Source organism: Mustela putorius, unplaced genomic scaffold (assembly GCF_011764305.1).
Source record: "Mustela putorius furo isolate JIRA1106 unplaced genomic scaffold, ASM1176430v1.1 tig00003987_pilon_pilon_pilon, whole genome shotgun sequence".
Lineage (NCBI taxonomy): Eukaryota > Metazoa > Chordata > Mammalia > Carnivora > Mustelidae > Mustela > Mustela putorius.
In genome coordinates, this window is record NW_025422126.1 from 7212075 (window position 1) to 7237227 (window position 25153).

General features: G+C 38.6%; 1 protein-coding gene and 1 non-coding gene across 4 annotated transcripts in view; both read left to right on the forward strand.

The window, feature by feature from the left end:
• ACER3 (alkaline ceramidase 3) overlaps nucleotides 1-25153 on the forward strand; it is a 165927-nt gene that overhangs the window by 24126 nt on the left and 116648 nt on the right. The gene's annotated exons all lie outside the window — the stretch shown is intronic.
• LOC123389603 lies at nucleotides 9078-9214 on the forward strand. The gene has a single exon (XR_006604229.1). It is a non-coding gene; the product is annotated as a U4 spliceosomal RNA (small nuclear RNA).

Here is a 25153-nt window from a genome sequence, read left to right on the forward strand (position 1 = left end):
CCCATTATGGAACAATCGTTCCTGAATTTTTTTTCTTTTCTTTTTTCTTTTTTTATTAACATATAAAAGTATTATTTATAAAAAATATTATTTGTTTCAGGGATACAGGTCTGTGATTCATCAGTCTTATACAGTTCACAGCAGTCAGCATAGCACATACCCTCCCCAATGTCTATCACCCCGCCACCCCATCCCTCCCACCTTCTCCCCTTCAGCAACCCTCAATTTGTTTTCTGAGACTAAGAGTCTCTTATGGTTTGTTTCCCTCTCTGCTTTCATCTTGTTTCATTTTCCCTTCCCCTACAATACTCTGTCTTGATTCTCAAATTCCGATCAATGAGATCTTATGATAATTGTCCCTCTCTGATTGACCTGTTTTGCTTAGCATAATACACTCTACTTTCACCCACGTCCTTGCAAATGGCAAGCTTTCACTTTTTGATGGCTGCATAATAGTCCATTGTATATACCATTTCTTCTGTATTCATTCTTCTGTTGATGGACATCTAGCCTCTTTCCATAGTTTGGCTATTGTGGACATTGCTGCTATAAACATTTGGGTACCCATGCTTCTTTGGATCACTACATTTGTATCTTTGGAGTAAATACCTGGTAGTGCCATTGCTGGGTCAGAGGGTAGCTCTATTTTCAGCTTTTTGAGGAACCTCTGTACTGTTTTCCAGAATGGCTGCATCAGCTTGCATTCTCACCAACAGTGTAGGAGGGATCCCTTTTCTCCGCATCCTCGCCAACACCTGTTGTTTCCAGACTTGTTAATTTTAGTCATTCTGACTGGTGTGAGGTAGTATCTCATGCTGGTTTTGATTTGTATTTCCCTGATGCCAAATGATGTGGAAGATTTTTTCATGTGTCTGTTGGTCATTTGGATGTCTTCTTTGCCTACATGTCTGTTCATGTCCTCTGCCCATTTCTTGACTGGATTCTTTGTTCTTTGGTTGTTGAGTTCGATTAAGTTTTTTTTTTTTTAAATAAAGATTATTTATTTATTTGACAGACAGAGATCATAGGTAGGCAGAGAGGCAGGCAGGGGGATGGGAAAGCAGGCTCCCTGCAGAGCAGAGAGAGCCCCATGCGGATGCGGGGCTTGACTCCAGGACCCCGGGTTCATGACCTGAGCTGAAGGCAGAGGCTTTAACCCACTGAGCCACGCAGGCACCCCTTAAGTTCTTTATAGATTTTGGATACTAGCCCTTTATCTGATATGTCATTCATTGATGAAGTCCCAATAGTTCATTTTTGCCCTTGTTTCCTTTGCCTTTGGTGATGTTTGTTTGTTTGTTTGTTTTTAATTTATTTGACACAGAGAGAGAGATCACAAGGAGGCAGAGAGGCAGGCAGAGAGAGAGAGAGGGGGAAGCAGGCAAGAGAGAGAGAGGGGGAAGCAGGCTCCCTGCTGAGAAGAGAGTTTGGCAATGTTTCTAGGAAGAAGTTGCTGTGGTTGAGGTCGAAGAGGTTGCTGCCTGTGTTCTCCTCAAGGATTTTGATGGATTGCTGTTTCACAATGAGGTCTTTCATCCATTTTGAGTCTGTTTTTGTGTCTGATCTAAGGAAATGGTCCAGTTTCGTTCTTCTGCATGTGGCTGTCCAGTTTTCCCATCACCGTTTGTTGAAGAGACTGTCTTTTATTTCACTGGACATTTTTTTCCTGCCTTTGTCAAAGATTAGTTGACCATAGAGATGAGGGGGTCCATTTCTGGCCTCTCTGTTGTTTCATTGATCTATGTGTCTGTTTTTGTGCCATTGCCACACTGTCTTGATGATTACAGCATTGTGACAGAGCTTGAAGTCCAGAATTGTGATGTCACCAGCTTTGCTTTTCTTTTTCAACATTTCTCTGGGTATTCAGGGTCTTTTCTGGTTCCATATAAATTTTAGGATTATTTGTTCCCTTTTTTTGAAAAAAGTTGGTGGGGATTTTGGCAGGGATTGCATTGAATGCGTAGATTGCACTAGGTAGCATAGACATTTTCACAATATTTGTTCTTCCAATCTATGAACCTAGAACATTTTTCCATTTCTTTGTGTCTTCTTCAATTTCTTTAATGCATACTTTATACTTTTCTGAGTACAGATTCTTTGCCTCTTTGGGTAGACTTATTCCTAGGTATCTTAAGATTTTGGGTGCAGTTGTAAATGGGACTGACTCCTTAATTTCTCTTTCTTTTTTCTTGCTGTTGGTGTGATTTTACATCCTGACACTTTATGGAATTCCTGTATGACTTCAGGCAGTTTTGGGGTGGAGTCTTTTGGGTTTTCCACATAAACTATCATATCATCTGCAAAGAGTGAGAGTTTGACCTCTTCTTTGCTGATTCGGTTGCCTTTAATTTCTTTTTGTTGTGTGATTGCCGAGGCTAGGCCTTCTAGTACTATGTGGAATAGCATGGTGATAGTGGACTTCCCTGCCATGCTTCTGACCCTAGGGGAAAAGCTTTCAGTTTTTCCCCATTGAGAATGATATTCGCTGTGAGTTTTTCATAGATGGTTTTGATGATATTGAGGTATGTATCTCCTATCCCTGCACTGTGCAGGGTTTGATCAAGAAAGGATGCTGTACTTTGTCAAATGCTTTTTCTGCATCTATTCAGAGGTTCATATGGTTCTTGTTCTTTCTCTTATTAGTGTAGTTTATGACATTGATTGATTTGTGGATGTTGAACCAATCTTGCAGCCCAGGAATAAATCCCACTTGGTTGTGGTGAATGATCTTTTTTTTTTTTTTTTTTTTTAAGATTTTATTCATATATTTGACAGAGATTGCAAGTAAGCAGAAAGAGGAGGAAGCAGGCTCCCTGCTGAACAGGGAGCCCAATGCAGGGCTCGATCCCAGGACTCTGGGATCATGACTTGAGCCGAAGGCAGAGGCTTTAACCCACTAAGGCACCCAGGTGCCCCATGAATAATCCTTTTTAATGTACTGTTGGATCCTATTGACTAGTATTTTGGTGAGAACTTTTACATCCATGTTCATCAGGGATATTGGTCTATAATTCTTTTTGATGGGTTTTCATCAGATTTTGGGATCGAGGTGATGCTGGCCTCATAAAATGAGTTTGGAAGTTTTCCTTCCATTTCTATTTTCTGGAACAGTTTCAGGAGAATAGGTATTAACTCTTCTTTAAATGTTTGGTAGGATTCTCCTGGGAAGCCGTCTGTCCCCGGGCTCTTGTTTGTTGGGAGATTTTTGATGACTGCTTCAGTGTCCTTACTGGTTATGGGTCTGTTCAGGTTTTCTATTTCTTCCTGGTTCAGTTTTTGTAGTTTATACATCTCTAGGAATGCATCCATTTCTTCCAGATGGTCTAATTTGCTGGTGTATAGTTGCTCATAAAATGTTCTTATAATTGTTTGTATTTCTTTGGTGTTGGTTGTGATCACACACCTCTTTCATTCATGATTTTATTAATTTGGATCCTTTCTCTTTTCTTTTTGTCAAGTCTGGCCAAGGTTTTATCAATCTTATTAATTCTCTCAGAGAACAAACTCCTACTTTTGTTGCTCTGTTCTCCTGTTCTTTTGGTTTCTATTTCATTGAGATCTGCTCTGATCTTTATTATTTCTCTTCTCCTGCTGGGTTTAGGCTTTCTTTGCTGTTCTTTCTCCAGCTCCTTTTGGTGTACGTTAGGGTGTGTACTTGAAACCTTTCTTGTTTTATGAGAAAGGTTCATATTGCTCTGTACTTTCCTCTCAGGACTGTCTTTTGCTGCATCCCAAAGATTTTGAACAGTTGCGTTTTCATTTTCATTTGTTTCCGTGAATTTTTTAAATTCCCCTTTAATTTCCTGGTTGACGCATTCATTCTTTATCAGAATACTCTTTAGCGTCCATGTTATTTGAGTTCTTTCCAACTTTTTTCTTCTGGTTGAGTTCTAGTTTCAATGCATTGTGGTCTGAAAATATGCAAGGCATGATCCCAGTCTTTTGGTACCAGTTGAGACCTGATTTGTGACCCAGGATGTGATCTATTCTGGAGAATGTTCCATGTGCCCTAGAGAAGAATGTATATTCTGGTGCTTTGGGATGGAATGTTCTGAATATATCTGTGAAGTCCATCTGGTTCATTGTGTCGTTTAAAGCCTTTATTTCCTTGTTGATATTTTGCTTAGATGATTCGTCCAGTTCAGGGAGGGGAAACTGTATCCAAAAATTTTAAAGAAAGAAAAACATATATACATAAAAATTAAGATGGAATACAATGAAGGGATGGAATATGAATGTAAAAATGAAAATTAAAAACATTTTTAAAAAGGAATTGATACAATGTTGGTTAAAATAGGAAGGAAGAACAATTCAAAAAAATTTAAAAAGAAAAAATAAAGAAAAATTTAAAAATTAACTGGAAAGATTAAAGAATCATGGAAAAAAGCCATGAATTCTATGTGCTCTCTTCCCCAAGCGCTGGAATTTTGCACTTCTCATTGACTGTTAAACTTGGTCTTGGTTGGTTGCTCTTGCTGATCTTCTGGGGCAGGGGCTTATTGCAGTGATTCTCAAGTCTCTTTGCCCCAGGTGGAGTTACACACCGCTGCCAGGGCCCAGGCTACGTAATCTGCTCAGGTTTGCTCTCAGTAGCTTTTGTTTCCTGAAATCTTTCTGTACAGCTTTGGAGGACGAGAATGAAAATGGTGGCCTCCCAATCTCTGGTCCAGGAAGAGCCAGGAACTCAGGGCCCCACTCTTCAGTATGTCCTCAGAGAAAAGCAATCAATCACTCCTGTCTCCCTGGTCTCCAGCCACACTCTGTGTTCACCTGGCCTATGATGAGTGTTTCTATCTCTGGTACATGACACTGGTTGGAGTCTCCAAGCTCAGTTGATTCCTGCAGCACGCTCCTGTGCTGCTCCTCCCAGAGGAGGAAGGGGAGTCTCCTTGTTTCTGCTGCTTGTTGGGCCCCTGCTCAAAGAGGCCGACTGTGCCACAGATCACAGTTTATGGCAACCCTGAGCTGAGACCCCACTCCTCAGCTCAGTCTGTGCAACTGGCTTCCCCATTGCAACACCTGGGAGCTCTGCCACACTTAGGCACCCCTCCCTATCTTTCTGTGACCTGGAGGGTCCTAAGACCACACTATCTGGGTGAGGGTTCCACCCCCACTTAGCCACTGGAGCGACGTCCCCTTTGCTGAGCAGACTTCTAAAAGTTCGGATTTTGTGCTCTGGTGCTCTGTCACTTGCCGGGAGCCAGCTGATGTAGGCTCCCTCCCGACCATGGTCTGTCTTCCTGTATATCACCTTGGATTCGCTTCTCTGCAGTCCTTCCAGAATGTGGTTGCTTTTGTGTTCATAGAATTGCTGCTATTCTTTTCTTTAATGTCCTGTGGAGTTTGTAGGTATTCAGATAGTTTGATAACTAGCTGAATTCCTGGAACCAGATGAAATTTAGGTTTCCTACTCCTCCAACATCTGCTCTTACTCCCTCTTTTTTCTGGATTTTACAGTTTCTGTAATTAAAGGCCATTGTGTCGCATCTGGCACAAACTAGATAATGAATTTCACTTTGCTCTTTTTGTCAACCATTCCTACAGGTGGAGTGAATCATCGTAGTATCAGTAAGTACTTGGGATGTTACATACCCCAGTTATTTGTCAATACCCCAGTTTATTTAAAGCTTTTCCAGCCCCTTTAAACTTACTGCCCCCAACCCCATGGTAATACGGGGTATTTGAGGTACAAATTCAGGAAATAAACATTCTTTATTGTGCCAGGAACCAGTTCTTAGGAGAAATACCATTATACCCTGCCTAGCAACTTTTGTATTGTTTCATGGTTATTGTTTCTGCACTTGAAAGTCTTCTGTAGATTACAGCTCACTAGTCTGCTACTAGTTAATTATTTGACTTCTATGTCAGTTTATTGTGAAACCTTAGTTATTTCCTAATTGTTTTTTTCTTCCAAGTTTTTATTATTGATTGATTGATTTTTAAAGGTTTTATTTATTAAAAAGTGAGAAAGAGAGGGAGATAGTGCATGTGCCTGTACATGAGTAAGGGGAGGGGCAGAGGGAGAAGGAGGCTCCCTGCTGAACAGGGAGCCTGGTTTGGGATTTGATCCTAGGACCCTGAAATCATGACCTGAGCTGAAGGCAGATGCTTAACCGACTGAGCCACCCAGGTGCCCCTTCATTTCTTGTTTTGTTTTTTTTCCTTTTAAAGATTTATTTATTTTGAGAGAGAGAAAAAGAAAGAAAACGAGAGCATGGTGGGAGGGGCCAAGGGTGAGAGAGGCAGACTCCCCACTGACTGCAGAGCCTGATGCAGGGTTCAGTGTCATGACCCTGAGATCCTGACCTGAGCTAAAATTAATAGTTGGATGCTTAACCTACTAAGCCACCCAAGCACCCCTTTCTTCCAAGATTTTATTTTTTAATTTTTATTTTTAAAGATTTTATTCGTTTATTTGAGAGAGAGAAATCACAGAGGGAGACTGAGGGGGAAGCTGACTCCCCACCGAGTAGAGAGCCCAACAGGGGCTCCATCCCAGGACCTGGAGATCATAGCCATAGCTGAAGGCAGACTCCAATGAACTGGTCCACCCAGATGCCTCCCCACACCCAAGTTTATATTTTAATTCCAGTTGGATAACATACACTGTAATATTAGTTTCAGGTGTAGAATTTGGTGGTTCAACCCTTACATAAAACACCTGGTGCTTGGAGTACCTGGGTGGCTTAGTCTGCCTATTTATCTATAATATATATTTATATATCATATCTTCTTTATCCATTCATCTATCTGTGGACACGGGCTCTTTCCATATTTTGGCTTTTATGGATAACACCTGGACTTTCCATAATTTGACTATTGTTGATAATGCTGTCGTAAACATCAGGGTGCATGTATCCTTTCAAGTTAGTATTTTTATATGCTTTGGGCAAATACCTAGTAGTGCAATTGCTGGATCATAGGGTGGTTCTATTTTTTAAAAATGATTTTATTTATTTGACAGAAGGACAGCCAGAGAGGGAACACAAGTAGGGGGAGTGGGAGAAGGGGAGCAGGCTTCCCGCAGAGCAGGGAGCCTGATGTGGGGCTCAATCCCAGCACCCCGGGATCATGACCTGAGCCGAAGGCAGACGCTTAATGACAGAGCCACCCAGGCACCCTGGGTAGTTCTATTTTTAACTTTTGAGGAACCTTCATTCTGTTTTTCAGATGACTGCACCAGTTTGCATTCCCACAAACAGTGTAAAAGTGTTCCCCTTTCTCTGTATCCCTACCAAGATATGTTGTTTCCTGTGTTGTTAAGTTTAGCCATTCTGACAGGTGTAAGGTGGTATCTCATTGTGGTTTTGATTTGTATTTTCCTGATGATGAGTCATTTTGAGCATCTTTTCATGTGGCTGTTAGCCATCTATATGTCTTCTTTGGAAAAGTGTCTATTCATGTCTTCTGCCCATGTCATAAGTGGATTATTTGTTCTTTGGGTTTTGAGTTTGATAAATTCTTTATAGATTTTGGATATTAATCCTTTATCAGATATGTCATTTGCAAAGATCTTCTCTTATTCCATAGATAGCCTTTTAGTTTTTTTGATTGTTTCCTTCTGGTATATTCATGACCTTTAACTGATGCATTCCAGTTCTAAGTAAATGAGTGAGTGAAAAATTTAGTGAGACTAGATTTGAATTAATGATAAATCTGATAAATTAATTTGTGAGTAAAGAATTACTCCATTACATCATAATTGAACTACTTATAAAATGATATCTGTTTTTGAATATCTTTACTATTTTGTAAATTTGGCACTAGTTTAATTTGCAGGAGAGCAGAGTCTGTCTGGTTTTCCTTTGTATTCCTTTATAGTGCTTTTTATAGTAGATATTCAGTAAATACTTGCTTTTGAATGAGTGAATCAATGTAAGGCTGCTGCTCTTAAGAAATTTAACTAAAGGGGGCACCTGGGTGACTCAGTGGGTTAAACCTCTGCCTTCAGCTCAGGTCATGATCTCAGGGTCCTGGAATCCAGCTTGACATCAGGCTCTCTGCTCAGCGGGGAGTCTCCCCCCCCCCCTTACCTTTCTGCCTACTTGTGATCTCTCTCTATCTCTCTGTCAAATAAATAAAATCTTCTAAAAAAATTTTTTTTAATTTAAGGACTTAGATGTAAATACTTATGTTTTGACTTAGTGGAAAGAGAGCTATCTGTACAGGGCAATCTGTGCCAAGTGCCAGATGAGGGGTTAGAACAGTTTGTGCTGAAAGAAGAGGGAGTGATCATATTCAGTGACTAAGCAAAACTTACTGAGTTGGGCCCTGAAAAGAAAGTTTTAATCAAAGTGGAGAGGAAGTGGGGATTATCAAAATAATCATTTTCTGATTTTGTTATTTCAGAATGCCTCTTCATCCTGAATATGGTTTGGAAACTTCCCCTTTTTTGACCTTTGGATAAATCTGAAATCTTTATTTCACTAAGTATTTCTCCAGGGAGATCAGAACCATCTTAGTTCCCTTGTTCTTCTAATTCATGTCTTCTGTATCATTCTTTTCTGTTAATTGTTTATTCTCATTGTTCAGCTCTCATCTTTGAGCCTTCTTCAAAGCAGCATTATATAAATACAACATTCTTTTTTTTGCTATGAACCTTTCCCTATGATCTCCGTCTTAATAAATGATAGTACCTGAGCTGTAACTAATGTGGGGCTCCCAAGGTCTTCTGTTATCTCTTTAAGAGACCACTATGTGGGGTGCCTGGGTGGCTCAGTGGGTTAAGCCGCTGCCTTCGGCTCAGGTCATGATCCCAGGGTCCTGGGATCGAGTCCCCCATTGGGCTCTCTGCTCAGCAGGGAGCCTGCTTCCTCCTCTCTCTCTCTCTCTGCCTGCCTGTCTGCCTGCTTGTGATCTCTCTCTATCAAATAAATAAATAAAATCTTAAAAAAAAAAAAAAAAAAAAGAGACCACTATGTACTTGGCCTTTCTTCCCAAACCTAAAATGTACTTCCTCTTGAACTTAATATGGACATTTTCATTTTTATTATTTTATCATAAATAGTTTTAAGTGTTATTTTTATTAAATACAGAGTAAAGTGAAAATAGAATGTAGTTTTAAAAAATAATGTGTAAGTTTTGCACAGTGGCAGTATCATAGCCAATGAGGTTTATCTGAGGTGCGATTATTGCTAATTAAAAAATAATGTGTAAAACCAGTTTTCATAAATTAAATAATTTTTTTTGAAACTACTATATGCACTCTAAAGAAAATAGAATGACTCTTGTATTAGTAGTGACATAAATACTTCTTATCTTTCTTTTTTTCAAGGCATAGCTCCAGTGCTAGCTCCTTACTGAATCTCTTCTTGAGTTCCTTCCCTTCCCCTGAGTATGTTGTTGGGTGCCCCTTGGTCTTGCCATTCTCCCTTGCTATTTGTTTACCTGTCGGTCTTTCCTACTAAGTTGTATATATATTTTCCCAGAACAGGAACCAGAATTATTCACTTGCTAAACCTTTCTTACCATCTCCCATCTCAGTGCCTTGCCCATAGGAAATACTTAATAAATGTTTGTCAAATTGAACTGAATTTTTGCTTATAATTCTTTAAAGTGAGATTTTAAATATTTTGCCCCCCACCCCTTACAGGTCTGGAAACCTAAGTCTTTTTTCTTTTTCTTTTTTTTTTTTTTTTTTGAGATTTTGTTGATTTACTTCTCAGAGAGCAAGAGAAGCACAAGCAGGGGGAAATACAGAGAGAGGCGCAGGCTCCCCGCTGAGCAAGGAGCCCAGGACCCTAGGATCATGACCTGAGCCAAAGGCAGACGCTTAACCCGGCTGAGCCACCCAGGAGTTCCAGGAAACTAAGTCTTAAGCATAAATAATTTTCCCAAATTAACACAGCTAGAAAGTGGTATGAATAAAATGTTGCCTGATATAAATTGAGAAGATTAAATTAGAGGGTCTGCCTGTCTTCTTTCAGCTCCAAAGTCTTTGAAGTTCTGGGAATCTTTTACATTATTTGAACATCTGTATAAGCAGTAAAATATTTCACAAAGTGAACTTGTTTGGGGGGACGGTGTCAGGTTGCTTTCAGGCTCAAACCAGTTACTGCTCTCACAAAGATTGTTTGCTGACCATGCAGGAGGGCTCCTCATAGTGGCAATAAAGCAGTAATTTTTTCAGCTTCACCAGGTTTTAATGCTTCTATTTTTTTATCTTCCGTTTTGGGTGGTGGTTATACAGCTGTCAATTGTCTACCCAGTTGCCCCAGGGCTTTCTTGTGTCTGGCAAAATTTGAGAGAACCAAGACTGCTGAGTGCACTGGCTCCACCTACTGTCATTCTGAGGCAAATATCTTCCTACTGTTTCTCCTTTGAGAGTTGTTTCAAATTTATGTTTGTATATTGCTTTTTCCCCTTGACTTTCTTTCCTTTACTTTTGATATTATACTTTTCTTTTCATTTCCAAAAACTTGGTTTTACTTACTACGAAATTTCTAAATTATGGGAATGTTGTTAATGTCTGTAATTTTTATTTGGTGGGAGAATACAAAGAAATTGTGTTCGGGGGTATGAAAATATTGTAGTTTTCAAATTTGAAAAAATTCCTTAAGTCTATATTCAAATAGGATTCCCTCTATAAAAAAATATTTTTTTTCTTTAATATTTTAGTATACTAACTCTGTGGTATATGACTGAATCTCTAGTTTTTACTTCTGGCAACTTTTTTAAAAAAGATTTTATTTATTTATTTGACAAAGAGAGAAACAGGGAGAGAGGGAACACCAGCAGGTGGGAGTAAGAGAGGGAGAAGCAGGCTTCCTGCTGAACAGTGAGCCCGATGCGGGGCTTAATCCCAGGACCCTGGGATCATGACCTGAGCTGAAGGCAGACGCTTAATGGCTGAGCCACCCAGGTTCTCCCCACTTCTGGTAAAAAACTTTTAATTGAATTTTCTGGGAGCATCCCAAACCCAATTAAACTCCAAAGAGTAGTAATTTAGCCTTCATTTTCTTTTTTCTTTTTTTTTTTCATTTATTTATTTTCAGCATAACAGTATCATTATTTTTTCACCACACCCAGTGCTCCATGCAGTCCGAGCCCTCCATAATACCCCCCACCTGGTACCCTGACCTCCCACCCCCCCACCACTTCTAACCCCTCAGATTGCTTTTCAGAGTCCATAGTCTCTCATTATTCACCTCCCCTTCCAATTTACCCCAACCCCCTTCTCTCTAACTCCCCATGTCCTCCATGCTTTTTGTTATGCTCCACAAATAAGTGAAACCATATGATAATTGACTCTCTCTGCTTGACTTATTTAATTCAGCATAATCTCTTCCAGTCCGGTCCATGTTGCTACAAAAGTTGGGTATTCATCCTTTCTGATGGAGGCACAATACTCCATAGTGTATATGGACCACATCTTCCTTTTCCATTCATCTGTGGAAAGGCATCTTGGTTCTTTCCACAGTTTGGTGACCGTGGCCATTGCTGCTATAAACATTGGGGTACAGATGGCCCTTCTTTTCACTACATCTGTATCTTTGGGGTAAATACCCAGGAGTGCAATTAGCCTTCATTTTCTATCATTTATTTATATTATATTTAAATTTTAAACTATAAAAGCAGTATAACCACGTTGTGGAAAATACAGACGAAAGAGAAAAGATTGGTTTACCATCTTAAAAAACCCATTCTTATCATATTGGTGTTTGGGGTAACCTTCAGCAACCATAGTTATGCCCAGCCATGATTAATGAAAACAGTTTTATAGTTGTGCTAGTTACCAACTTATCCCTCAGCTCCAAACTGATTCATTGCATACTCTGTGAAAATGAACCTTTACATAGGTTCCTTTGCTAACTGGCTGAATGTTAAACTTTACCAGTAGAGGGCACTGGAGAGACATTGGAAGAGGGAGGGGTTTTCCATCTTGGTTCTGAGGTGCTGGCCTGGTAGTTTCTCCACTGCCTGGCTCTTGCAGTACAAGTGGCTTATCTAGTGTCTCTCTGACAGTACATGAAGATTCTAGTGCCCTGATCTTAAAGCTTGTCAGCTTTTACAGTGATAGCTCCTGCGGAGCACTGCAGTCAGCAGGATCCACTAGCCAGTAGCTCCCCACTCCATGTGATCAGCTTTCCCTGGCTCCCTAGAGGGCATATGAAGAACAACGTTCTTAAGGGTATAATTTTCAGTAAGCTCTGCAGTTGTGGCACTACAGCAACTTTTCTGTTGTTCTGTGAGCTGTGGTCATGCCCTTTCCAACAGGGTTTAGATCTCAGTCCTGGCTGAGACCTCTTCTTTTAGTATTTATCTCCAACCTAGGAATAGTGGCCATTCCTTATATCTGCTATTTCTATATTCTCAAATATTCTCTTCTTATTAGCTAATCCCTCATTATTCCAAGTTTCTCGTAGGTAATGATTCTTTATGGTAAACTTTTCTTTTTCAAATTACCCTCTGGTGAGGGTTTCCCAAACACCAAAATGATAAAAATGGATATTTTAAGATGGTAAAATAATGGATTTTCTTCTTCTTTTTCCTGTATTTTCTACAATAAGGCTATATTGTTTTTATAATTAAAAATATTAATATAGGGGCACCTGGGTGGCTCAATGGGTTAAAGCCTCTGCCTTCGGTTCAGGTCCCAGGGTCCTGAGATAGAGCCCCACATCGGGCTCTCTGCTCAGCAGGGAGCCTGCTTCCTCCTCTGTCTCTGCCTGCCTCTCTGCCTACTTGTCTGTCAAATAAGAAAATAAAATCTTTAAAAAAAATATTAACATAAATGAATGATAGAAAGTAAAACCCAAATTACTTCTCCTTAGAGTTTGATTGGTCCTTGAGTTACACCATTTAAAAAAAATATTTTATTTATTTGTTTGAGAGAGTACACATGCTTGCACATGAGTGGGTAGGGGGAGGGACAGAAGGAGAGGGAGAAGCAGGCTCTTGCTGAGCAGGGAGCCTGACTCAGGGCTCAATTTCAGGACCCTGATCATGACCGGAGCTGAAGGCAGATGCTTAACCAACTGAGCCACCCAGGTGCCCTGACTCATACCATTTTTAAAGGAGAAATTTTCAGTCCGTGGTCATTTAATGTGCATTCTTTTTTGTCCAGTAAAATTAAATGACATATAACTCCTTATTTATAAAGCAATTTCATATCTATTCTTTAAATCAGCTTTTTAAAAAACTTTTATTCTTGACTTTATAATCTTACCTTTATAGTTTTTTTGCCTTTGTAGTTAAACCTTTTGGTCTCATGTTTAAAAACTCATTGCCACTCCAAGGTCATCAAGCTATTTTCCCATGTTTTCTTCTAAAATTTATGTTGTTTTACCTTTCACGTTTAGATCTGCAGTACATCTCAAAATAAAAAGTATGAGTTTGGGGCCCAGATTCGTTTTTTCCCCATGTAAGTATCTATTTGATCCAGAACCATTTATTGAAAAGACCATCTTTTCTAAACTACACTGAAGGGCCATGTTTATCACAAATCCGGTGACCATATAAGTTGGTTCTTGGGATCTTTTTTATTCTTTTTGTCTGTCCTTGCTAATAGGCCTTGATGTCTCTAAATACTCTACCTTTGTTTTTATTTGAGATTGTCTGGGTTGTTCTTGGCCTTCTGAATTTTCATATAAAGTTTATAACCACTTTCTCAATTTGTACCCAAAAAACCTGTCAGGAGTTCTAGTCTTAAACCTCTTTGTTAGGTTTGTATTGAGGTATGTGATGTGTTTTGATGCTACTGAAAATTACATGTGTAGCACTACAGCTTGCAGTTACAGATTCAAGTTGTCAGTCTGACTCAGGAGTCAAAAATGTCTTTATTACTATGTTTTCTTAGCTGTGTAGAGAGATAAAGTGGGTATGGGATCATTATCTAATCTCAAGGCCTATTATCTTCCCAAATACACAGATTCAAGTATAATACAGTAATACTTCAGGAGTCTAGGCCAGAAAGCAAGTCTTTTTTTTTTTTTTTAAGATTTTATTTATTTGACAGAGAGATCACAAGTAGGCAGAGAGGCAGGCAGAGAGAGAGAAGGGGAAGCAGGATCCCTGCTGAGCAGAGAGCCCGATGTGGGGCTCTATCCGAGGACCCTGAGATCATGACCTCAGCTGAAGGCAGAGGCTTAACCCACTGAGCCACGTAGGCACCCCAAGAAAGCAAGTCTTCTACAAGGAAAAAATTTGTGCTAGCTTCAAACTTTTCCATAGTAATGTTCAGTGGAGAAGACAACAGCATAATACTTACAAACTTTTGAAGGAATGAGAGCCCAACATTTTATAGCTAAGTCATCTTTTGAGAATAAAGGCAGAGCACGATATTCTCAAACACTCAAGATGTCAGGGAATACAATATGTGTAACTCCCTGAAAAACTACATGAAGATGGATTATGAAATCTAAACAAGTAGATAATCGTTTAAAAAACAAACAAACAAAGGCAAAATGGGAAGAAAAGTTCATAGTCTAATAGGGCAGCTTGTTATGCTTTCTTTGGACAGCTTTAATTTTAGAATGTTTTGCCTTACATTGAGTGGAAATCTACTTCTCTGTAACTTCAGTGATTTTAATTTTGATAGTTTACAGCTTCTGGAAACCTTATTCACCCGTAGTTTAACAATCCTTCAGATATTTGAAGACTGGAATCATGCCGTTCTCATGATGTTTTTATTAGTTAAGTGAATGATTCCTTTATTTTAGTCTCTTCTCTCAGTACTTAGGATTTGTGTTTGTGTAAAGTAGGGTGCCATAAATAGGTAAATATTCCAAAGAGAAGCTGAAGTAAAGCAGGGAGAAGGATGACCACTACCCATCTCTTCACATTTTTACCTCTAAATTTTGCTTTGAGGTAGTATATTCAGATTTTCCCCAAGATGGTCTACTGTCATCTTTCTCTCTTTGGATCTTTCTCTTACAGTTGTCCTTATTCTGTCTGTCACAGAAGCCTATATTTGTGGTTTACAGTTTCTCATTCTAATTTGTAAAACTTTGCATTGTCCTTAACTGAGTTTTAGGTAGTTTATAAGACTCTTCTACCCCCTGCCTCCAGGTGATTTGAAATGTGTTTCTGATTTTCATAGTATTGACATCTCAGCTGAATTTAATATTATCTGTACCTTTGGGCATATTTTGATTCCTTTATCTCAGCCATCAGTAAAGATTTTTGTTAGTTTGAATCCTAGGACCCTCTGAAATGGCATCTTCTTCAGGTTTCAGTATCTTCTGCAAGTTTACTTAAAGCTGTTGAAAACTGTTGTTTGGATATATAATTATCAGTCAGTCTAGTTCCCCACCTTATGTTTTCACCTTCCACCGAGGCAAATTATTTTGCTATTTGTGCAATTGGGAATTTACTTAAAACATTTTTAATAGAATACTCTTTGATATAATTTTTATTTGTTTATTTTGGACAGAGAACATGAGTGGGGAAAGGGGTAGAGGGAGAGAGAATTCCAAGCAGACTCTGCGCTGTGTGGAGCCTGATTCGGGACTTGATCTCACAACCTTGAGATCATGACCTTAGCCAAAATCAAGCCTGACCAAAATCAAGCCACCTAGGCACACCCTCTTTGGTGTAATTTTCAAAATATTAATAAGGACCTTCTTTACACAGACATTGTGCTAGTACATTAAAGGATAAGAACCTTGACTGTAAGGACAGATAGATCTGGAATAAGATCTTGGCCATGCCATTTGTTTATTGTGAGAACTTGGGTAAATTAAATAATCTCTTAGCCTGGGGCACCTGGCTTAGTCGGTTGAGTATCTGCCCTCTGCTCTTGTCATGATCCTGGAGTCTAGGGATCGAGTTCTGCATCTGGCTCCCTGCTCAGCAGGGATCTGCTTCTCCCTCTGCTTCTCCCCCCAACTCATGCTCACTCTCTCTCTTGCTGTCTCTCAAATAAATAAATATTTAAAAGAACTAATCTCTTAGCCTGACTTTATTGTTTGCTTAATGGGACAATAATGTTTCAATAGGTTGTTGTGAGAAGCAAGTTAGCACATGTATAATATGAAGTTCTGTACTTGGTCCTTAACATGCCAGTAGACTGTAGTTCGTTCTCTCTTTTCAGGATGTAAATCAAATCTTGTCACATCTATGAAACTGTCCCCAACTGTTTCATTCTCTTTCCTAAAAGTTTCTTTAATTAATTTTTATTTTATTTATATTTATATTAAAAATCTAAAAATCCAGTACATTAAAAAATAAATAAAAATCCAGCTAGTGGTAGAAGAATTGTACTAAAACTACAAAGCAGTGCCTTTCCCTCATTTCTTTCTACCCTCTAGTTCTACTCCTCAGAAGCAAAACTTTTTTTAAAAAAACAGTTTTATTGAGATAGAGTTGGCATACAATAGAGTGTGCATACTTGAGGTATATAAATCAAGTTTTGACATATATACATGTGTGAAATCATCACCACAGTCAAGATACTGAAGACACCTCAGCTCTACCCCACACCCATTGTTCTTCTTCTGACACTATAGGTTAGTTTATATTTTTCTAGACTTTTAAATGAACGGTTTTCATTCTTGTCTGCTAATTCTTACATATGTGTCAGTTCTGGATTAGTTTCACTGGATTATTTGTCTCACTATGGGTTGTGTTTCTTTTTTTCTGTGCTTGGTAATTTTTTTTTTTAGGATTTATTTATTTATTTTAAAGGGAGAGAGAGAGAGACCCCATGTGCGCAAGTAGCGGGGAAGGATAGAGGGAGAAGAAGGGAGAGTCTTTGAGCAAACTCTCTGCTGAGCACAAAGCCTGGTGTGAGGTTCCATCCCACAATTCTGAGACCATGACCTGAGCCAAAACCTGAGAGTTGGACGCCCAACCTACTGAGCCACCCTGGCACCCCCATATGTGTGGTAGTCTTTGAATGGATGCCAGACATTTTGATTTTTACCTTGTTGGGTATTGGATATTTTTTGTATACCAGAAATAGCCTTGAGGTTTGTTCTAGTATTCAGTTAAGTTACTTGGGAATCAATTTTTATTTTAAATTTTGTCTCTGGTATTATTGAGATATAATTGAAAACAGTTGACCCTTGAGTAATATGGAGTTGTGGAATATGGATCTGCCCATGCAGTCAAAAAGCCATGTATAATTTTTGACTCTCCAGGATATAACTATTAATAACTTACTGTTGACCAGAAGCCTTACCAATAACATAATAGTTGATTAACACATATTTTGTGTTATATGTAACATATACTGTATGTTTATGATACAGTATGTTAGAGAAAAGAAAATATTAGTAAGAAACTCATAAGGAAAAGAAAATTTATTACAGTACTATATTATATTTATTGACCTGTGCAGTTCAAACCTGTGTTGTTCAAGGGTCTACTGTGTAACATTATGTTTAAGGTATACAGCATGTTGATTTCATAAACATATATTGTAAAATGATTACCAGCATAACGTTACATAATTACCTGTCACATAATGATAATTACCTGTCACATAATGCCATTTGTGTTTGTGTGTGTGGTGAGAACATTTAAGATGAACTTTCTTAACAACTTTTAAGTATATATTATAGTATTATTAGCTGTAGTCACCCTGCTGTATATTAAATCTCCAGAATTTGTTAATCCTATAACTGAAAGCTTGTACACCTTGGCCAATATGTCCTTATTCTGCAGTTCCCCACCCCAACCCTTGGTAACTACCATTCTATTCTCTATTTCTCTGAATTTGGCTTTTTTAGATTCCAGATATACATGATGTCATATAGTATTTGGTTATCAGGGTAAGCTGGATTCATGAATACAAGTTTGGAAGTATAACCTTCTATTTTTTGGGAACAGTTTGAGAAGGTTTGGTGTTAATCCTTTTAAATATTTAGTAGAATTTACCAAGGAAACTGCTTGTCCTCAGCTTTTCTATGTTGGGAGGCTTTTGATTACTGATTCACTATCCTTACTTGTTATTGTTTTATTAGGATTTTCTTTTTCTTCCTGATTCAGTCTTGGTGGACTGTATATATCAAGAATTTATCCATTTCTTCTAGGTTTTCCAGTTTGTTGGCATATAATTGTTCATAGTAGTCTCTCATGATCCTTTATGTTTCTGTGGTATTAGTTGTAATGTCCTCTTTTAGTGGTGATTTTATTTATTTGAATTCTCTTGCTTTTTTTCTGAGTTCGTGTAGCTGAGGGTTTGTCAGTTTTTATCTTTTAAAAAGCCAGCTCTGGGACACCTGGGTGGCTCAGTTGTTAAGCGTCTGTGTTTGGCTCAGGTCATGATTCTAGTGTCCTAAGGTGGAGTCCAGCATCAGGCCCCCTGCCTGCTTCTCGCTCTCCAACTCCTCCATGCTTGGACTCCCTCTCACGCTGTCTCTCTCTATCAAATAAATAAATAAAATCTTTTTAAAAATAAATTTAAAAAAACAGCCCTGCATTTCATTAATCTAATACATTTATTTCTACTCTGATTTTTCTTTCTTTACTTCTCCTAACTTTGGGCTTACTTTTTTCTAGTTCTTTGAGGTATAAAGTTAGGTTGTTTATTTGAGATTTTTCTTTTTTCTTCTTTAAAGATTGTTTATTATATGAAAGAGGGAGAGAGAACATGCATGTCGTGGGGGGAAGACAGGAAAAGAGAGACAGAATCTCAAGCAGACTCCACTAAGCACAGAGCCTGATGTTAGGCAGAGAGGCAGCAGAGAGAGAAGGGGAGACAGGCTCCCCGCTGAGCAGAGATTCTGATGTGGGGCTCTATCCCAGGACCCGAGATCATGACCTCAGCCAAAGGCAGAGGCTTAAACCAATGAGCCACCCAGGTGCCCCTCTGTCCCGGCCAGCGCGACAAATCGACCAGGAACGTGAGGGTAAGAGGATGAAGAAAAGAAGTTAAGAGACAAAGAGATGGGGGCAGGAGGAGCACTGAGGAGGATGTACAATAGTGCTAAGTTTATTCAAAGCATTATATATAGTGATAGGAGAAATAGTACACCTGTGTCCAGTTAAACAACCACAAGTTCCCATAATAAGTTTCACCTTTAACTATAATCAGACCTCGTGACGCCAAACGGCTGATGCCAATACAATTGTTCTGTATTGATACAGCAAACCCGAAAGTAATTTATGAGCAGTATTAGGGCAGCAAGGACCAGCAATGAACTTTTGACCCCAACCGAATTGTTCTCATTTGTTTAGCAAGAATGTGGGAAGTCACGTAGGCCAGCGCACAACACATAGCACAGACCCTTTCTCAGTGCTACTCACTGTTTCCCATCCTAAACCTTTTGTTAGGTTATTCAGACTTTAAAGGAGGCACAAGTCAGGGCCTGGTTTGGTCCTCGTCTCAGGCCTATTGTGGCCTCCCACACCCCTCCTTTTAGAATATTTTAACTGCATTCCATAAGTTGGTATATTGTTTCCATTTTCATTATTTCAAGATATTTTTTATTTTTTTTATTATTTTTTTTAAATTTTGTTTATTTATTTGACAGAGACAGAGATCACAAGTAGGCAGAGAGGCAGGCAGAGAGAGAGAGGAAGAAGCAGGCTCCCTGCTAAGCAGAGAGCCCGATGTGGGGTTCGATCCCAGGACCCTGGGATCATGACCTGAGTTGAAGGCAGAGGCTTTAACCCACTGAGCCACCCAGGTGCCCCCTCAAGATATTTTTTAATGTAACATTTGATTTCTTCTTTGCTCCATTTGTTGTTCAGGAATATGTTAATTTCTACATATTTGTGCATTTCTAGTTTTCCTCCATGTTACTGATTTCTAGTTTTATACCACTGTGGTCAGAAAAGATACTTTGTATGATTTCAGTTTTAAAATTTTGCTAAGATTTGTTTTGTAACATCAGTCTATCCTGAAGAATGTGTTTTCTGCTGCTCTTGGTTGGATGGAATGGTCTATATAGATCTGTTAGGTCCTTTTGGTGTCAAGCATAGTTTAAGTCCAACTTTTCTGTATTAGTTTTCTGTCTGGATTTACTATTCATGTAGAAAGTGGGGTATTGAAGTCTACTATTAATTGTATTGTCTGTTTCTTCCTTCAGATCTGTTAGTGTTGCTTAATATATTTATATTCTCTGATGTTGGGTACATACATACTTACAGTTATTATATCCTCTTGATGAATTAAGCCTTCGTTATTGCATAATGATCTTGTCTTTTTTACAGTTTTTGTCTTAAAGTCTATTTTGTCTGAGTGTAGCTATGCGTACTTTCTTTTGGTTTCCCTTGCATGGAATATATTTTTTCCATATCATCTCTTTGAGCATATGCATGTCCTTAAAGCTGAAGTTAATCTCTTGTAGCTGTCAAGCATACAGTCAGGTCTTGTTTTTTGTCCATCTAGCCATTGTGTGCCTTTTAATTGCAAAATTTACAATTAGATTTTAGATAATTTACATTTAGATTTAGATAATTTATTTTTTAGATAACTTATATTTACATTTAGAGTACTTACTGATAGTTAAGGACATACTAATGCCATTTTTTTGTTTTCTAGCTGTTACATAGTTCCCTTATTCCTCTTGTTGCCTTATTTTTTTCTGTTTGTGTGTTTGTTTTTAAAGATTTTATTTATTTGATAGACAGAGATCACAAGTAGGCAGAGAGGCAGGCAGAGAGAGAGAGGAAAGAAGCAGGCACCCTGCAGAACAGAGAGCCCGATGCCTGATCCCAGGATCCTGGGATCATGACCTGAGCCGAAGGCAGAGGCTTTAACCCACCCAGGCGCCCCGCTTCCATATTTTGTGAATTGATGATTTTCTGTAGTTATATGCTTTGATTCCCTCTCTTTATTTTTCTGTAGGTTTTTGCTTTGTGGTTACCCTGAGGCTTACCTAAGACAACTTAAGGATGTAACAGCCTTTTTTTCTGCTGGTAACAACTTTGCTTGCTAAAACTCTACCCATTTATTCTCTTCCTTGTAAGTTTTTGATTTAACCATTTACCTCTTTTTTTGTTGTCTATTCATTAATAAATTATTATAGTTATAGTTTTTTTGTTTTGTTTTTGTTTTAAATTCCAGAATGGCTAACATGCAATGTTATATTAGTTCCAGGTGTACATTGTAGTGATTTAACAATTCTATACATTACTCAGTGCCCTTTATGATAAATACATTCTTAATCCCCATCCCCTGTTTAACCCATTCCTCCCCCACCTCCCCTCTGGTCACCATCAGTTTGTTTTCTTTTTTTTTTTTTAAAGATTTTATTTATTTATTGAGAGAGAGGTAGTGAGAGAGAGCATGAGCGAGGAGAAATCAGAGGGAGAAGCAGACTCCCCATGGAGCTGGGAGCCCGATGCCGGACTCCATCCAGGACTCCGGGATCATGACCTGAGCCTAAGGCAGTCATCCAACCAACTGAGCCACCCAGGCGTCCCATCAGTTTGTTTTCTATTGTTAGGGATTTGTTTCATGGTTTCTCTTGCTCTCTTTTTTTTCCTTTGCTCATTTGTTTTGTTTCTTAAACTCCACATATGTGTGAAATCATATGGTATTTGTCTTTCTCTGACTGGCTTATTTGCCTTAGCATTATATTCTAGATCCATCCATGTTGTTCTAAATGGCAAGATTTCATTCTTTGTTATGGCTGAAAAATACTCCATTGTGTATACATATGCTACATCTTCTTTATCCCTTCATCTATGGATGGAAACTTGGGCTGCTGCCAGAATTTGGCAGTTGTTAATTATGCTATAATAAGCATGGTGTGCATATATCCCTTCAAATTAGTGTTTTCACATTCTTTTAAAAATTTTATCATTATTTTAATATTTTATATTATAAATATTTTAAAATTTCAATGTTATAATTTGATATTAACATTTTATTGCTATTATAAATAGAAAATATTATACATGTTTTTATATTTATTTATTTATTTATTTGACAGAGAGAGAGAGAGAGAGAGAGAAAGAGAACACATGAAGGGGGAGCAGCAGGCAGAGGGAGAGGGAGAAGCAGCCTTCCCACTGAGCAGGGAGTCAGATTCGGGCTCCATCCCAAGACTCTGGGATCATGACCTGAGTTGAAGGCAGCCGCTTAACCATCTGAGCTGCCCAGGTACCCCAGTGTTTTCATATTCTTTGGATAAATACCCAGGAGTGCAATTACTAGATTTTAAGTATTTTTATTTTTAACTTTCTGAGGAAGCTCCATACTGTTTTCCACAGTGGCTGCACTAGTTTGCATTCCCACCAGCAGTGCATGAAGGTTCCTTTTCCTCCACATCCTTGCCAACACCTGTTGTTACCTGTGTTGATTTTAGCCATTCTGACAGGTGTGAGGTGATACCTCATTGCGGTTTTGATTTGCATTTCTCTGACAACGAGTGATGTTGAGCATCTTTTCATGTGTCTTTTGGCCATCTGCATGTCTCTTGGCGAAGTGTCTGTTCATATTTTCTGCTGATTTTTAAATTGGATTATTTGGTTTCTTGGGTTTTGTATCAGTCCCTTCTATATTTTGGATACTAACACCTTATTGGATATGTGATTTGCAGCTATAGTTTTGTGGGGTTTTTTGGCGACTACAGTTATTTTTATTACTTTTGTCCTTTCACCTTTATAAGTGATAGAGGTAAGTGATTAACATACCAGCGTATTACGATATTATGGTATTCAGACTTGGACCATATGCTTACCTTCACCAGTGTGTTGTTTATTTTTATATATATTCATGTTACTAGTTAGCATTATTTCATTTCAGCAGGAGATCGTTCTTCATGGTTTTTTTTTTTTGTTGTTGTTGTTTTTAGAGATTGAGGGAATACCAGTGGGAGAAGGGGAGGGACAGAGGGTAAGAAAGAGAGAGAGAGAGAATCTCAGGCAGGCTCCATGCTCAGCATGGAGCCCAGAGCTTGGCTTGATCTCATGACCCTGAGATTATGACCTGAGCCAAAATCAAGAGTCAGTCATTTAACTGACTGAGCCACCTAGGTGCCCTGATCTTGTGGAGGTTGTTTTGTTGTTGTTTTTTTAGATTTTATTTTGAGAGAGAGAGAGAGAGAGAGAGAGCGAGCCCAGTTTGGGGAGGGACAGAGGGAGAAGCAGGCTGCCCCCTGAGCAAGGAGCCCAATGCATGGCTTGTTCCTAAGGCAGTCGCTTTACTGGTTGAACCACCCAGGCACCCCCGATCTTGTTTTCTAATGTAAATGTTTACAGCTATAAATTTTGCCTTAGTGTGGCTGTTGTTTCATCCCATGAATTTTGGGATATTGTGTCTATTTTAATTCATCTCTAAGTATTTTCTACTTTTCTCTTTTGATTTCTTCTTTGATCAATTGGTTGTTCAAGAATATGGCATTTTATCAAAACAGTGTATGGTACTGGCACAAAAACAGACACCTTGATCAATGGAACAGAATAGGGAGCCCAGAAAGAAACCCATGCTTATATGGTCAACTAATCTCCAACAGGGGGGCAAGAATATATAATGGGAAAAAGAGGAGTGCCTGGGTGGCTCAGTGGGTTAAGCCTCTGCCTTCAGCCCAGGTCATGATCTCAGGACCCTGGGATGGAGCCCCACATCGGGCTCTCTGCTCAGTGGGGAGCCTCCTTCCTCCTCTCTCTCTCTCTGCCTGCCTCTCTGCCTACTTGTGATCTCCATCTGTCAAGTAAATAAATAAAATATTTTTAAAAAATGGGAAAAAGACAACCCCTTCATAAATTGTGCTGGGAAAACTGAATAGCTACATGCAAAGAAATGAAACTGAACCACTTTCTTGTATCATACACAAAAGTAAGCTCAAAATGGATTAAAGACGTAAATGTAAAAACTGGAATCCTAAAACTCCTAAAAGAAAAAATTGGGGTTCTTTTATTAAGAAAAAAAAGGAGAGTGATATTGGGATGGCAAATAGCCCCCCAAAATATAGGAAAGAAAAGAATATGTCATTTAATTTCCACAGACTTGTGAATTTTTGTTTGGTTATTTTGAACTTCATTTTGTTGTGGTTGGAGGAAGTATTTTGTATGTTATCTATCTTTTCAAGTCTGTTGAGCACTTTTAGTCTAACATATGGTCTGTCCAAATGTTTCATGTGTATTTGAGAAGAATGTATATGATATACAGTAGAGTGTTCTGTATATGTCCATTAATTGATATTTGTTATAAGCTCCTGTGTTGAAAATTACTCATTTTGAATTTTGAATGCTTTGTGCCACTTTATTCTACCCAGAATCAATTTATAAAATAGTTTAACCATTTCTTTCCCCCCTTTACTACTTATTTCTGCTTTGGGGTGTTTACTATTTCTTTGCTTTTCATGTTTGAGGTTTGTTTCTGGTTTGTAAAGATGGGAACAAAAATCAGATGAAGAGAAATTGTTAGAAAAAAGAAATTAAATATATTACCATAAAATGAAATTTCAAAAAGACATGCAAAATGCATACCCCAATTTGTTGCTCTTTGATTCAGGAGACTAAAGTAACACAATTCTGTATTTTATCTTGTCATTAGTCTGTCTGTGGATCGTTCTTTCAGTCTCAGTACCTACCTTTTCCAACTCATTTTCTGCTGAATATTTGGGGTTCTTTTTGAGATACTTCTTTTTATCTTTAGAATTAGCACCTGGGTGGCTCAGTTGAGGAAGCATCAGCCTTTGGCTGAGGTTATGATCCTGGGGTCCTGGGATAAAACCCTTATTGGACTCCCTGCTCAGCAGGGAGCCTCTTCTCCCTCTGTAGCTCCCCCTGCTTGTTCTCTCTTGTGCTTTCTCTCTCTCTGTCAAATAAATAAATAAAATCTTAAAAAAAAAAAAAAAGAATTTTCTTTAGTGACTATTCTGATTGAAAAATCTTAGTTTTGGGACATGTGGGTGGCTCTGTTAAACATCTACCTTCTGCTCAGGTCATGATGGTGGGATAGAGTTCTACAAGGGGCTCCTTGCTCAGTGGGGAGCCTACTTCTCCTGCTCTCCCACGTTTGTGCTTGCTCATTCTCTATCTCTCACTCTGACAAATAAATAAATAAAATCTCTGAAAAAAAGAAAAATCTAAAAAAAGAAAAATCTTAGTTTTACTTGTCAAAAGTTATCTTTATTTTAATTGGATCTTTTTTTTTTTTTTTAAAGATTTTGTTTGAGAGAGAGAGAATGAGAGAGAGTGCAGGAAAAGGGGGAGGGTTAGAGGTAGAAGTAGATTTCCCACTGAGGGGGGAGTCTGCCATTGGACTCAGTCCTAGGACTCCAGGGTCATGACCCAAGTTGAAGGCAGTTGC